The sequence below is a fragment of the Miniopterus natalensis genome, chromosome 5, assembly GCF_054644295.1.
Source record: "Miniopterus natalensis isolate mMinNat1 chromosome 5, mMinNat1.hap1, whole genome shotgun sequence".
In the NCBI taxonomy this organism is placed as follows: Eukaryota; Metazoa; Chordata; class Mammalia; order Chiroptera; family Miniopteridae; genus Miniopterus; species Miniopterus natalensis.
The window spans coordinates 23,431,876-23,446,092 of NC_142085.1; positions in this window are offsets into that span (position 1 = coordinate 23,431,876).

The window sequence follows — 14,217 nt, forward strand, 5'->3', positions numbered from 1 at the left end:
CACAACCTCCAAAGTCACATTCACGACAAACCCGGCAGGATTCCTGCCTTTTGCTGCACATTGACTGGCAAGAGCCCCAGTAACCACAGACACAGCAATTCTGTGATTCTCACAGAACAGTAGTATTTGTTTGTTGGCGCCGGGCATCCCCAGGTGCCTCATTTTGCCTCTGTAACAGGTGTTTTTCAAGAAATCTCATTCAGTTATGAGCCATCTTAGTTCACAGCCCTGGTGTACTGTGTTCAGTAATGTTCTTCCTCTCGCCTCCCCTCCGCCACCATCCACCCTCCGGTCTCCCCTTTTCTGCACAACACACAACAAGTGAGTGCCTGCTTTAAGATGGGCATGACTCTGGAAATAAAAAGCTAAGCAAGACTGACACAGAGAGAGATTAAGCCAATAGATACACACTAATAATATTTTAAAACTCTAAAATATAACTTTCATATAGTATAATGAACAAATCTTAAGTATAAGCTCAATGAATTACCTATAACATGAACTTTCATAAATGTTAAGAAGCTTATTCAGGGAAAATGGAAATTTTACCAATGAGCACACTATCCCAAATATGATAAGTGGGTTTGGCTCAGATTACTGCAATTACTGAGTAATATTCAATTAGCGAGATATCTGCGGGTTGCTGGTTTAGAGCAGGATCGACAAACTATGGCCTGTGGTGGGACAGCACTGCCTATTTCTGTGTGGGCCAGGAGCGAAGAATGGTTTTTATATTTTTAAAGGATTTAACACAAAACAAAAGACGTAAAAGAAAAAGAAGAGGGAAAAGGAACAGAGATTATATGTAGACTGTAAAGTTTAAAATATTTACTATCTGGCCCTTGCAGGAAAAGTTTACTGACCGTGGAGCTGGAGGAAGGAAAGTTAACTAGAAGCCAAGGATAATCACTCCTTCTCTTTGCTCTCTAGCCTAGTCAGCCAGATGTGTCAACAGGTTCTCTTTGCCTGGCATTAACATGTTGCTCAATCAGAAAAGGGTTTAAATTTTTACTAGCTCATGTCAGCCGCACCTAGTGAAATTAAATACAAGGAAGGGTTTGCTGAAACACCACCAGCACCACTGTCAGGACACTCAGAGGCTGTGACCTCAATCTTGACATGAACTCAATTTTTTAGAAGCATAGGAATAGTGATGGCTATGTTTAACTATTTTCAAGGCCATGGGTGTGTGTTGAAGACTTTGCCACAGATATTTTAATCACCTACTGGCTTGGGGATCCCCTGGCACCTTTGCAGCCAACGAAGGGAGGGATAAAGCAGGGAATGGACGTGTGAGGCTGTGATTCAGCAATTTCCAATCCCAGCTTCTCTCTCTAAATAATTCACATGTCTTTTCTCCAGCTCACAGTGTGCTTCAGCAGTCAATATCCTACTCTCCAGAGGGGAATTCGGGCCCAGATCGGGCCAATCAGATCAGAATTTGGTCTGATTACTGGATAAGGGGCAGCTTAGGAGTTTCTAGGGAGTGCTGATGTTAGAATTGTCACTGTGGTTTGGGTTGGTCTGTGTTGTTGAATTGACTATGATTATTGACATAGAGAGGGGGCTAGAAATAACGAGGAGAGAGTTTGAACCCTAATAAAATGGGTGGATCTCAGGGGAAAGTTTGTCCTGGAAAGGGAGCTAGCATGCAAGCCAGGAAATGTGTGCAAAAGCCAAATTACACAGACTGGACAAAGATGGCTGTGGAGAGAGACAGATTGCCATTTGTTGGACTCAAGACTCAGGATAGGGTCAGAAAAATGAACCTTAGACCCTCCCCATTTGCAGGGTCTCTAATAACCTTGACTTAATTGATGGGACTGAGCTTGTCTGTTGGAGGCTAAATGGCAATAGTGAGTGTGGTTGGGCTGGTGAGGCCTAGGATTTGATAAGATTAAGTTACTATTGATATTATTATTAAGAAAAATATTTGCCCGGCTGGGCGTGCCTCAGTGGTTGAGTGTCGACCTAGGATCCTGGAGATCAAGGTTTGATTCCCAATAAGAACACATGCCCGGGTTGAGGGCTTGATCCCCAATAACTCTTTCATCATTGGTGTTTCTATCTCTCTTTCCCTCTCCTTTCCTCTCTCTGAAATCAATAAAGATATTTAATAAATTAAAAAAAAAATTTGATGACACAGCTAGAACAACGATGTTCAACTGGGGTGATTTTGCCCCTGAGGAACACTTGGCAATGTCTAGAGATATTTTGATTGCCACAGCTAGATGGGAGTGGCTGGGATTGGGGGTGGGGATGGGGTTAGGTGGGCTAGTATTTAATGCAGCCCAGAAATGGGGAAAAAAAGGCAGCAGAACTAGAGTCTAGTCAGTGAGGTGGGGCCAAGGAGGAGCTGATTGTGCAGTGCGGGCCATAGAGTCTGTCATAATAAGGATTTAGATTTTGTTGCAAGTCCTCAATGAGTTTGCTTATTCATCCATCGCAAAATAGTGATATAATTAAGTTCCCATTTTGCAGATGGACTAACTCCAAATAAGGGGGAAGTCTTAGATGAAGCATTGTAATAACCCTTTTTTGCCTGCTTTCACAGTGTATAGTGGAAATGAACCAGGTCAAATGCTGTCTACCTACTTTCTTGCATAACTAGACTTTTCTATCAAATGCTGCACTTGTCACTTGATTTCATTCACATGTGCCCACAAGTTTCTTGCTGGAGATGATTATGTTCCCTATGAGCAGGGTCAGACTGAGGCATTTTTAATGGCACTCATTCCTAGAATAATGCAGCATTATTATCCCATAACCTTTAATCCCATAACCTTTTCTAGATAAGTAGAAGTAAAAAGGTAAAAAAAAAAAAAAAAAAAATCTTTCCATAGTTGTTAGTGGGTGACATTGAGTAAACTTCTGGATGTAATTTTTCTCATCTATAAAGCAGGCATTTAATTAATGGATTTTTTTCTTGACTATTTCAGCAATGTTACAACTCAGAGCCAAGGTTGAAAATCCTAATTGCTCCTTGGAGGGGATTAAAGAAAAGAAAATATAAAGAACAACAAAAAAATTACCCTCTTTTATTCTGCCAATGGCACCTTTATAAACTAGTCAAAGAATAAGTAATCTGATTTAAAAAATACGTAAATATGAATGTCTGTAAGTAAATAGATGTGATGAAACAAGAATGCTGCACAAGTGTCAGTGTTCGCCCATGCACTTTGACACAGGCACTGCAAACAGACCAGAGATTCTCAGCCCTGGCTCCATTTTCCTGAAACTCTCTGACTAACCGTTTCTCCTCTGCTGTAACTCCTTGTGCCCAGGGCTGCTTTTTTCTTTTTTCTTTTTCAATAACTTTAAGCTCATTTGCCTGGTCCTTTAGTAAGCACCCAAAGTGTTGGGATAGATGGATGAATGAATAGATGGGGGGACTGAATGTTTAATGTTGAACTGTTCTATCCTTATGTGTTATTTGACCTGAAGGACAAAACATGATAAACTCTTTGGTTAGCTGTGTGATCCGCTCATATTTTAATCAGTGGACACAGTTCTGCCAGTGACTTTTCGGTGTCCTGTGGAGTTCTCTCAGCCTCTGTTCTCTCTTCATCAAATTATTATCTTTAAGACTGAAAGTGCAACAACATGGATGGACCTTGAGGGCATTGTGCTAAGTGAAAAAATCAGGAAGGGAAAGACAAATATTATATGATCTCACTTGTATGTGAAGGGGGAAAAAACACAAGCTCATAAATACAGAGCACAGATTAGTGGATGCCAGAGGCGGGGGTGGGGGATGAAGCTGATAAAGGAGGTCAAAAGGTACAAATTTGAAGTTATAAAATAAATAACTCGTGGGATGTTATGTGCAGCATGGTGACTATAGTTAATAGTACTGTTTTATATATTTTAAAGTAGCTAAGAGGGATTTTAAAAGTTCTCACCACAAAACATTTTTTTAAACTACATATGGTGACAGATGTTAACTAGAATTGTGGTGATCATTTTGCAATATGTAAAAATATTGAATCATTGTTGTATACCTGAAACTAATATAATGTTATGTCAATTGTACCTCAATAAAAAAAGTGAAAAAAAAAATGTAGTAAATGATTAAAAAAAAAGACTAAAAGTGCATGCTATTGAAGATTTTTCTTTATTGTGTATTTTCCTACGTTCTTCACATACTTAATTGTGTCAGGAAATGGAGGTAGTTATTTTTTAGTTAATTAAATCCTAAACTCAACACTACAACCCACAGCAGGGTGCATCAGAATTTTAAGTGCTGTTCCACAAATTTAAATACAATTTTTAGTTTTCAGCTTACACATTAGAACTATTTAAATGCCTTGGTTTTTTATTTTATTAGTGATTTTATTCTAGAGTAAGATTCTGTTACTCTCTAGCCAGTAGCTCTGTCCTTTCCCTGACATTTGACACACAGGCAGCTTTCCATCCTGTTCTCTCATTCAGATCCTTATCTTTTAACCTTGACTGTTGGAACTGGAGCAAATGTTTTCAGACACTGTAAATATATCAAAGTAAACATAGTGTTGACAAGTAAGGGCAGTGTCCGGACCTAATGCTCACCACACAGCAGATCCTACCTCCTCTTTGAAACATACAACCCAGAGCAAAAAAAGCTTCATGGCATCCATGGGGTCCAAAAAGGAAAAAGGAGATGGTCCAGTTATTACATAAAACTGTTACCATCTCTTCACAAGGTAAACAAAAGCACTAACGTCTGAAAGTCAACTGAGGAGAAAATACCTGCTCTCCCAGGTTCTGGTTGTTAGACCAAACAGGGAAAAGAGACTGGGGCTGAGAGAGTGGGGAACATGTAAGAAGTGGAGTACAGGAAAGGGGGAAAATGAAGCCTAATCTTTCTCTTTGGAAGCATGGGGCCTTAAATTATGGTGGATGTGTGGAATGGCCCACTGATTGTTCGTTTTGAAACCATACACAATGGGCCTGGGCTGCCTGTAACAACTTGAACTAGTTAATCGGAGACAAGGTTGAATTGTATATAAGCGTTTATTCCAATAATACTGACAGCATGGGAGAGCAGCAGGATTTGTCCACATAAAATCTGCTCTATCTTCCCCTTACTAGCTGGCTGATTATATGGAGATGAGGACGAAAGGCTGCATGCAAGGGGGAAGCAGGGTGGGGGGCAGGGCAGGGAATGGCTGCAGGATCTGTGGTGTGTGTCTCCTCCCAGGATCTTGAAGTCCTGTAACAAGGTAGTTAATTTTCAATGGTGTTAAAATCCAGCTCTCCCAGATCCATGAACCTGAGAATGGTTCAGCATTCCCCAGGCAAACTCTCGGAGCGGGGTCAGGCTCCAGGCACAGCAACCAAATCAAAGTGCATCTTGTCCTTTGTCTGTTTTCAAAATGCATTTTCTTTTCTGAGCAATGGTCCCATCCAGGCCCCAAGGTGTCTTTTATCTTTTTACAGCTCTGTTTTTCTTCTTGCAGCACATACTCCAGTTTCCCAGGGTCTGTAAGAAATCCTGTTATCTATAGTTAGTAAGGTGAATAATCATTAAACTATGATCCTATTCCTATTAGGCACCCTCCTCCCCTTTCATAATCACAGTCAACAGAGCCTGATCAACATCTCTGTCCCCAACACTTTGCGGGCTTTTATAAATGTTGGCATTCATTCTTTCATTCATTCCTTCATTCTTCTTTGACAAATGTTCATTGATCACTGACCACTGGCTAGGTACTGCTCCAGGTGCTTGGGATACATCGGTGAGAAAAACAAAAACAAGAACAAAGAGTCCTGCCCTTGTGGAGCTTACATTTTAGCAAGGAGAAACACACGATGCACACAGTAAATAAGTGATTCTATAGGAAGTAGAAGGGGATAAGTGTTAGGGAAAATTAAGAAAAATTAGAACAGGAAATCAAGAGTGTGACTTTTAATGCATGGTCAGGACATGATAAGGCCTGGATAGGGTGGCCAGGGTAGTTTGGCCTCCTTGAGAAGGAGGGATGAGAGCTAGGACTTGAAGGAAGGGAGCAAAACAGCCAAGTGTCTGAGTGGAGGAAGAGCATTCCAGGCAAAGCAAACATCCGTTGAAAATGCACTGGGCAGGAAGCACCTCTAGAGGGGTCAAGAGGCAGCAAGAAGGTCAGTATGGTGGAGGTGGAGTGAAAGACGGGAGGTGGCAGGAAAGCATACCCCACCCCCAACTTCTAAAACCCTTCTACATTTCCTCTGGAATTCACAATTCATTATCTGAAAATATGCTTACAGTATGAGACTCTAAGTAGTTTCTTTGCATTCTTGTTCTAATGTGGACTCTACTTCTTTAGCAGCCCCCCAAGGAGAGTTTCCTCCACCTGGGTGGGGGGGGGGCTTGGTTTTCTTATGGGCAAATAGTTTTCCATCCTTTTAAGCTCAACTTATACAAAGACTTGCTGTAGTTGATTTTTTTTTTTTTTTTTTAATGGTGTTTGGAAATAAAAATCTGAGCTCAGGTTCTTGTTGTGCTAGTTAAAGGTGACTTTGGCAAGACATTTAATGACTTGTATTCTCAGCTTCATTCCTTACAAGACAGGGATAACAAAAACCTACCTTTCAGGTTTGTAGTGAAAGTAAAACATGGTAACATCTCTGAAAGTGCTTTCTGAATTACTCAAGGGTGAGCCTTGTCACCCTGTGTGGTTCATGTAGTCAGTGCCACTATGATGTCCCTTGACATTCTCATCTACATGCTCAAGCCAGCTCACTATAAATACCTGAGAGTGTTCACCTGAGGCCTTTGTTCTGGTCCTGGTTAGGTGCTCAATGGCATGTGGGACAAGTCAGAGTGCCAGAGAGTTAATGCCCCCAGGAAGAGCCCCGAAGCAGTGGTGAACAGAGGTTGGAGAATAAACTCCCCAGCTTCCTGGCCCTTGGTTGGGATGACTCTAAGCTGTGCTCTGTCCCGTCTCCCTGGGTTCTCAGCAGGACTGTGCTCCAGTTGCCCCCTGAGATAACTGACTTGAAGCTTTATTAGCTTCCTCCCCTTTCCCGTTTAATTTTCTTACTCCCTTTCTGATGTTTCCAGGGATTGCCTCCAAATAAGTGACAGAACTAGAACTTGGTCTCAGCCTGTCTGTATTCAAAGTGTATGCCTTTAACCACTAAATTATAATGCTGCTGATGCTTCTTCAAATATTGTTTCAGATAAGGGTTATGCTATATGTGTAACTGGCTTTACCTGCTTTATGAATTTAAGTAGAATTAATCACATTCTTTTAGATTTTCATATTGAGTTTAAGACAGCTGGAGAACTCAGTTGCCAGATTAACAGGAAGTCTAATAGTCCCTTTTCAGGTTCCTTTCTATGAATTGTTGAAATAAAGCCCTTTAACATCGTGGTACTACTGACGAGGACTTTGTCTAACTTTCCTAAGTGATACAGCGGCTGTCACCACTCATTATTCACCTCTCCCAGCCCCACCATGCACACACTGTTACAGAAAACCGAATCCTCCCCAACCTACAGATGATGATGGTCCACTCTGAAATGGTGCCTCCTGGTCAACTCCTGGCACCTCAGTTCATTGATCGTGGGTGGGAGATCCCATCCCTCACATCTGAGCTTTGATAAAGGTGCGTCATTGTTCCTTTCACAATCCCATGCTCAGCTCTGAGTCTTGGCTCACAGGCGCCATGTCCTAGTGGCTGGCCAGGGGGCATTCTAGCATCAGCAGGATGTATGTTTAATGCATTTCTTCCCTATGACTCTGGGTCCCTTGACCTGGAGTTCATAACCCGTTCCACCTGGGTATGTGCCCTGACCAGGAATCGACCCTTTGGTGCATGGGACAATGCTCAGCCAAGTGAGCCACACCGGCCAAGGCCCCAGTGTTCAGTTTTATATAACAAGCATGTCACACTTGACTGAAACACAAAAGTTTGGGTTCCACCCTAATCCCAGGACAATGCCTGCTTTCTTGTTCTGTGTTTGCCTAAAAATGTCACTCAAGTGACTCTCCCGGGCCAAAGTAGGCACACCTCTCTGGGAGAAATTACTTGAAAACTATTCATTGGTGCACACCCGTTCTTTAAATCCTAGACAAAACTTTTTGGCCAGCCTCTGATTTAAAGAGATACTATTCTCCTTGGAAGGTCTGATTCCAAAAGAATAAAGGATAAGACAGCAGAAGGCTTTTCCCCGTCTGCCTGGAAGAGTGACTGGAAGAGTACACAGCTTGGTTTTCTGTTCTTGTAGGGAAGCTGGTGCCAGAAGGATGTTTAAAATGTCACTCTTTTGGCCTGAATTATAGCAAATGATTAACGAGAAATAAATGAGGAAAAGAAAGAGAAGGGGAAACAGGCTCTATCAGAAAAACTCAGAACTCACCTGTGACCGCAGTGCCCAGTGCAGTGTCAACACAGCAGGCTTTGCTCACGTCCAGGAATGACAACGTTCTTATTTTCAGGTAGCCAGATACTACTGTTTTCACACTCTCACAAAGTAGAGGGGAAGGAAGAGGGCGAGATGTGGGATAGCAACCAATTTACAATACTCCTGTGAATAAAAATGTTATTTTCTCCAAACATTTCTGATAAGGACAATTGTACTGATCTTCCTGAAAAGATGTTTCCTTTGCTCTGTTTCTTAGGCACACTCACTTCTTTTCTTACTGATTTTAGTTATTTGTAAATAGACATTCAAGGAGCCATATTCGAGATAGTTTTGAGCAGCATTTAAAAACCCAGTGTTTTGAGTATGTGTAATGTGTACCTCCCAGTGTGCAGATGCTGTTGGTTGGCTGACCCAATAGCCAGCTACACCTCCTAGTGTTCAGTTGCCCTGGACAGCAGGGGTGGCCACATAGCTTTTGTTAGCGAAGAGCTACATGCAGAAGTCCTCTTGATGAATGTGGTGAAATAACTGACTTTTCTAGATAAAAAGGGGCAGGTTTAGTTGTCAGGGCCCTTTCCTATCTCAGCACAGGCGATGTTACTTTGGCACATCAGCAAGGCGTTGCTTCTCTGCTGGCTGCAGCTTCAGGAACTGCTAAGCTACCCTCAGCCAACAAGAGGATTTCTTTAGATCCCATTGTATCCTTGCTGGTGCCCCTGCATGCCCAAGATTTCATGTTAGGAATGTGATTGATTTCAAATCTGGAGATGAGGAAATTGCTGAGTTGTTTTTTTTTTGGATGGGTTTTTATATAATTTTCCCGTAAGAGGCATGGACTTAATTTATTTAACAGTTTTTTAGCCATTAAAGTAACACATGCTTATAAAAGAATCCCAAGTATCCAAAAGATGTTAAGTAAAATCCTTCTCTTTTTCCCCTAAAGGAAACACAGTTAACATTTCTTATGTACTCTTGTAAAAACTTTCAATTGTGTGTACATATATTTATTTATACAAAAAAGATCATACTACGTGATGTTCTGCAACTTGCTTTTGAAACTTACATCTTTTTCAGTACATGTACAAATACCATATTCTCAATTGGCCCATGGTATAAAATACTACATGGTTAAACCCTAATCATTAAAGAAATGCAAATTAAAAGCACAATGTGCTATCACTGTACACCTACTAGAATGACTCAGATAAATTTAAAAGAACTTGACAATACCAAGTGCTGACAAGGATTTAGAGCACCTAGAACTCTCATAATTTGTTGGTGGGAATGCAAAATGTTATAGCCAGTTGGGAAAGCAGTTGACAGCCTCTTATAAAATTACATGTACACTTTATATTCAACAAGGAAATTCTATGCCAAGATATTTACTCAAGTGAAATGAAAACATACTTCTCACAAAAAATCTCTACTTGAATGTTTATAGCAGCTGTATGCATAATTGCCCCAAACTTGGAACAACACAAATTTCACCTTCAGATGAACAAATCAACTGTGGTACATCCATTCAATGAAACAGGCCCAGGACTATGGTGAGGCAAGTGAGATACTCACGTCAGGTGCAGGATTTAGGAGAAACAAGCATTTGGTAATCAAGATAAATAATACTAATGCAATACTTAAAAATATATTTTTTTTAAAAAAATCAATACAAAAATCCATGATGAACAAAATATAAAAATTTAAAGCAGACTCTGGCCCTGCACTTACATGACCCTGAGAGTTATGCAAGAGGATGCAGGGTCAAGGAAGTAAAAAATGTCTCGTTTTCGTTTTCTTCTGGCACTCCTGGTCATTGTTCCCATGTGATGGAAGTTGACAGGTTCTTTCCTTAGAACTGTAGTCCACAGTGCTGCAGGGTAAAAGGAAAAGTTTTATTACTAATACATGTCTGTGTGATTCTAAAAATATCAAGAGCACTTAGGTAAGGTGTATATATTTTACATATTAATATTTCTTCCTTTTCAGAAATAAAGCTTGATCAAAATCAGACATTTTATGAAAAATATTTTTTAACCAGAAAAATAAACTTATCAGGGAAATTTTACACTTTATTTACTTAAAATAAAGTAGTTCACTGTTTTTGCATATCTTTATATAAAAAGTATTTTTCACTAGTTTTTCTTTCACCAGTTTGTCTGGAAACCTGATGTGCAATTTTCTGCTATTTGCAATTGTTGATATATATTGTAGTTTTAATAAATTAAAAAAAAATTTAAATTGTGGTAAAATACCCATAACATATTTACCATCATGACCACTTTTAAGTGTATAGTTCATTAATGTTAAGGGTATTCCCACTGTTGTGCAACCATTCTCCAAAATCTTTTGTCTTGCAAAACTGAAACTCTCTAACAATTGAACAATAATTCCTCATTTCCCCTTCCTCCTGCCCTGCAACCACCATTCTCTTCTCTGTCCCTATGAATTCTACTACTCGAGACACCACAAATAAGAGAAATCTTATGCTATATCCTTTTGTGACTAGCTTATTTCATTTAGCATAATGTCATCAAGGTTTATCCACGTTGTAGCAGGTGTGAGAATTTCCTTCCTTTCTAAGGCTGACTTATACCTGTTGTATGTATGTACTACATTTTGTTTATCTATTCGTCCACTGATGGGCACTTGGGCTGTTGCCACCTCTGGCAAGTGTGAATAATCCTGCTATGACTATGACTGTACACATTTCTCTTTGAGACTCTGTTTTCAATTTTGGAGGGTATATGCCCAGAAGTGGAATTGCTGGATCATGTGGTCATTCTATTTTTGATTTTTTGAGGAACTTCCGTACTGTTTTCTATAGCAGCTGCACGATTTTTTACCAACAGTACATCTATTTGATTGTTAAACATTATAATTTATATGAATTAAGCTAACTCATAAATTAATTCTAATTCACATCTGTTATATTTATTTGAATTAAACCTTCTATTAATTAAAAATAAATATGCTATAAATCTATGCTAACAATTAAGTTTCAGAAATATGTCATCTAAAAAGTAAGTGATACAATGTACAGGAAAAGAAAGAATGCATGCAGAATCCAAAAATAAATCTGACTTTATCCATTCAAAAAAAAATCATAAGGGACAGAGAATAGAATGGTGGTTACTAAGGGTTGAGGGAGAGGGGACTGGAGAGTTGTTATTTGATGGGTATAGAGTTTCAGTTTTCCTAGATGAAAAGAGTTTATGTGAACGTATTTAATACTACTGAACTGTATAATAAAAATAGTTAAAATGGTAAAAAAAAAAAATGCATGCAGAAATGGATCACAATTATATGGGACAGTTACAAAGTTGGCTAGAAAACACAGTATTTCAACCATTGAAAATAACTGAGACGTTAGTAGTTCACATTATTAAAATAGAACAGTAATCAAATTTAGAGTTAACTAAAGAATTGTTTTGAGAATTGTGAAGAAAAAACTGAAGAAAAGAAAATGTTATATGTTTCAGTAACTAGTAAACAACAGTGTAAGAAAGTTAAGAAAATGCCATTTGTAGTACATTTTGATGTTGTTCCATTGTGGCCACCAATTTCCAATAAAAGAAAAAGTGATTTTAATAGAACATAGATCAAACTCAGCATAAGGATAAGACATAGATGGCAGAGAATCTATTTCAAATAATGGCTGAACGTTTCAAAGGAATGTCTGGCTGTTTATCTATGTTCTAAAGGCAAGTAGGTTCATTGTGACCAGCTCATTTATTCTTAAGATTCTTTGTCTTAATTTTGTTTTCCATGCATACTTTTTAGTAATAATACAATAAAATTAAATATTTGCAACTCCAAAAAGTTTTTTTTAGTAGTAATAAAATAAAAATAAATATTTGCAACTCCAAAATGGTTTTGAAGATTAGAAGAATTTTAACTTTTTTTTGGCCATAAAAATTTCATGTTTCATCATGATGCTTTTCTAAAGTGGAAGTATTCAAACTGATAGTTTAATAGATGATGCTGCCTGGCTGGTGTGGCTCAGTTGGCTGAGCATGATCCCACGCACCAGGAGGCTGCCTTTCAATCCCAGGTCAGGGCACACACCCGGGTCAGTGTTTCTCTCACTGATGGTTCTCTCTCTTGCCCTCTCCCTTTCTCAGTCTGAAATCAATAAAAACAGATTTTTACAAAAATAGTTGATGCTTTGCAGAAGGAAATAAAAATAGAGAAACAAAGATAGTGGAATATTATGTAAGTGCTTTTAGATGTTGTTATGCTTGGTGCAAAAATAATTTACTTCTTAGAGAATGATAAGAAATTATTGAAAGTCCAGATGTTAGATTGTTTTTAAACTTAATGGAACTTACAAGTCATTGTCAATAGAGCTAGCCATAGAGCTAATCATAAAAAGGGATCCATGACTTATTTGTCTAATGAAATTCAAAACAAATTAGTAATGCTACTAGGAAATCATAGTAAACCTGGGATACTATTGAGAATAAAAGAAGCAAAATGCTTTATTTTGATTTTACACCAGATGTAGAAGCCCACAGACATTGTGGACAGGAGAGTCAGATAGAACTTATAAGCATATATGCACAGCCCATGGACACAGACAATAGACAGGGGAAGCACTGGGAAGGGGGGTAAAGGGGAGGAAATGGGGGACATCTATAATACTTTCAACAATAAAATAAATTAAAAAAAGAATAATGTCCTAACAAGAACCATATGATTTCACTCATATGTGGGACATACAACAGCAAGCAACAAATGAACAAACAAAATAAGCAAACAAACTCAGACACAGACAATAGTGTGGTGGTTATCGGAGGGGAAGGGGGTGGGGGCAGATAGAGAAGGTAAAGTCAAATATATGGTGACCGGAGACTAGACGTTGGGTGGTGAGCTCACAGTGCAATATACACATGATGTATCATGGAATTGTACACCTGAAATGTATATAATGTTATTAACCAATGTTATCCCAATAAATTTAATTTAAAAAATAAAAATAAATAAAAGAGTAATGTCATCAGTAAAGGAAAGTTATGTTGACTTTATTGAAATGAAAAAAAAAACTTGATGTGGTCTAGCTTGTAAAATTATTAATAAATTGAAAGATGATATTAACATAAAAATGCTCATGGCCAGGAGCTCCATGATATTGGAGCAAACATGGCTGGGTATACAAGGGTGTATAAGCCATTATTTCCTCCCCAAATTGATGGTGCCAAATTTCTGCAGCACTCAGCTCATAATCTTAATTTAATATGCAAAACTGTGCCTCTGTGAATTGAAATATGAAGTTTTTAGTATCGTTTCATACAAAGCATGTATACATTTTTTGTGTGAGTTCAACGAACAGATGGAACATTATTACGCCTGTTTTAAGAATTCTACTGGGCATCAAGATCAACTGTAGTCAAGGCACTTCTACAACTACGGTCAGAGACATAAATTCATATAAAAAGATTCTAGGGACAAGGACACTGGTTTAAACCTAGTATGATATCCCTGGCAGAAATCGTTCACTCTGACTTGCTTTTTGTCCTTGATTTTTGTGTTCTCAACTTTGCTCTGCTTTTTTAATGGGCTGTTATCTAGCTAACATCTTGTTTGTTTATGAGGTCTAAATGTTCCTTGCAAGCAAGAGACCTGAGATGTTAACTGGGTCCTCGAGAATTGCCTAACTCCACTGAGGCTGCATTCAAGAGACTCTTTAGAACACATGTTTACTCAAGGTTGGGCTTAATTACGTTTTCGTAAAGTCTTGGCAGTGGGGACAGCCATATTCTGGGTGCATGTCAGAGCAAAGGCTTCTAGTCTTTGGAGGTTTTTGTGCACATCTCAGTTGTGTTTTTCATTATCCAAGCTGGCTGGGTTTCTCAGTCACATGGAGTTCTCCTTAGACTTTATATATTCCCAGA